The sequence below is a fragment of the Hyla sarda genome, chromosome 5 (assembly GCF_029499605.1).
Source record: "Hyla sarda isolate aHylSar1 chromosome 5, aHylSar1.hap1, whole genome shotgun sequence".
Taxonomy (NCBI): domain Eukaryota; kingdom Metazoa; phylum Chordata; class Amphibia; order Anura; family Hylidae; genus Hyla; species Hyla sarda.
In genome coordinates this window covers 219,470,610-219,473,205 of record NC_079193.1, presented here as the reverse complement: position 1 = coordinate 219,473,205, position 2,596 = coordinate 219,470,610, and the positions used below count along the sequence as shown (strand labels likewise).

Sequence of the window (2,596 nt, the reverse complement as noted above, 5' to 3'; positions counted from 1 at the left end):
ACTTCCACTCCTTTCTAGTCTGAGATAAGCCTAGACTGAACTAACTATTCTAGATTAGAGTCCTGTACTCTAGCTAAGCAGGAGACCAGGAGCAGGAGGCTCCACCACAGACACTAAAACCTTCCATAATTCAAAGTATATGCAGTGTTGGTAACTAAGGACTCCTCTCACATATACTTAAAAATGTCACCGTTAGAATCACAAAATTAAGCAATAGCAGTAAAACATTGTAACGAGTCAACAATGAAACCATACAGCAACCAAGATTTTTCTGAAAGCAAGATCTATACTGGAATACTGCAATTCACCCCCATAGTGTCCAAATGTTACCAATATGCCATACCAAAAACAAATATATATAAATATATTCAACAACCTATAATTGTAAAAATATTTTCTCAAAAGTGACTCAAATTGTAGAGACTAAATATAACAAAAATAAATTTATAGAATACATTTATACAGTGCACCCACCATTTTCTTGACATAGAACTACTTTTTAATTCATTTAGGAATCCCTACCTAAATGGAGGGCTCTCTGTGATGTTGTATGGGGGTGGTTTATTGAACTTTTTTCCAGCTCAGTGGAATGGTAGTTGTGTGGTTGCAAATCTCAATTGGTTGCAAATGGTTAAATTAAGTGCCATTTAGTGAAACTTATGCTTAAAGCGTACATCCAATCTATGGGACTTACAGCAAATACACATCTTTATAACTGAAAGTGTACCCAGACACAAGTCCCTTTCATCAGAAAAGGGCTAGTTGATCATAGTATGGTTACCTTGGCAACCACAATGCCCAGCGTGGCCTGCATCTCCCCATGCTGGAGCTGAAGATCATGTGTCTCAGGCTCGGAGATTGCAGCTGGAGCCAATATCGGATGTTCGCTTTATACTTACAGATAACACAACATTATAAAGAACACATTAATTTTTTTTTTGTGCACTGTACTCTAAGATACTGCCATTTTGGGTCAATGCATAGGGAGACAGAAGCAAGCTTCGAAATCAGCCCCCGCTCCCCAAAAATCCATTTAATATATGGTCCCCAGAGAGGGAACGTCTCAAATATTAAACTGATAAGAGCAGATACTACACTTGATCTTAGCCAAAAAGCCGAGAAGCCATAGGACACAAAATTATTATTCAGTTGTAGTCGTGCAGTGTCCTACAGTGTCCTACTGCATGTTATTTGTGCTGCCTATTGGTTGTCAGATGTGGTACCTCCATGGTCTGTTCTTCTATGTCACGCATTTCCTTGTGTTAGCACTTTATGCATTCTACATGCTACTTACAGTGCCACTGTCAGCAATATCCTTTAAAATATTGTTGCCATCTAGTGGTTGTATTGAGGTAGTACTGTAAGTAGGGAGTACATACACTAGCCTAAATGTTTACATAGGAGAAAGTCCTAGAAAGTCTGAAGTGCCTTGCTCAACACTGCCTTCTGCAGATCTGAGGGAGGAAATTTAGTTTAAGCGCAAGTTAGTTGGGGTGCTAGGCTGAGATAGCAAAGTGAAAGTGTCTGGGGCAGGCCTGCTCCCCTTTATGTAAGCTAGGCCTCTGGAACCCTCTATGTACCCCCTATGCCACAGCAAAATAAAGATTAACGACCCATAGTCCTTCAGCCACAGCCAAAAGTGTACACTTCAGGCCACATAGAGAGAGCTACAGACTATAGCCAGTGAGGATAATCATCATGCATACTGCAATAGCAGCTGGTATTGTGAGGGGCTAACTGGGAGTTGGAATACTTTGGACAAAGTGACCACAGTGGCTAGGCTGGGCCCTGGACACCTATCTTGTGCACTCAACAACCTTCGTCTATGGGGACTACAAGGCTAGGGCAGTCTATGACCCTGAGACAAAGATCGCTGAGAGCCAGGGAGACTGAACTGAATCTACTGCCACACGACAACTTAGTACTTCAGTAACAAGTAGACCAGGTACCAGGATACTTCAAGGGAAATATGCCCTATGCAGCCACAGGTCACACTCCCCTAACACCAGCCCTGCTCCGGATTTTCTTCTCAGGAAGAAAGTACTTAAAAACAACAAAAAAATGAATTTAAATGATAAATAAACATTGTGATGTACAGTGGAGGCCGGAAAAAGTACCTGTTGATATAAATCGACTGTCGCCTTCTCACGTTTACCGCTCTGCTGTTTTGTTTCCCTACTATGCTGATATGTCATTTTGTTATCACTTGAAATATAAAAATCTTGGATACAACTTACCGGTGAGTGCTCCACCCTTCATCCTGTTTTCATTAACTGTAATTACTTAAGTTGTGGGTTGTTCCTGTGTTATGATGGTGGTTAGTGGGCATGGAACTGTTGAGTTGTACAATTCAAGTAAAAGGGCTCACCTATGGAGAGACTCTGCTAAAGTGAATGTAAACAGGTACATATCTTTGGTGGATAGTAAAAGTTTTTGATTGCTACTACTGGTGTCCATCTGTTATTATTTTGGCCGTCTAGAACCTTTCATATACCATGTGCTTTACATTATGGCCTTTTCAATATTAACTGATCTAGAAAATTAAAGTTATGGTATAGTCTGTTTTTTTACAAACTAAATGCTAGTTTTTTTTATT

At 40.2% G+C, this 2,596-nt stretch overlaps 1 non-coding gene across 1 annotated transcript; it reads right to left on the bottom strand.

The window, feature by feature from the left end:
• Positions 1-935: 935 nt before the first annotated feature.
• Positions 936-1,127, bottom strand: LOC130275204 (U2 spliceosomal RNA). Its single transcript, XR_008844699.1, has one exon. It is a non-coding gene; the product is annotated as a U2 spliceosomal RNA (small nuclear RNA).
• Positions 1,128-2,596: the final 1,469 nt, after the last annotated feature.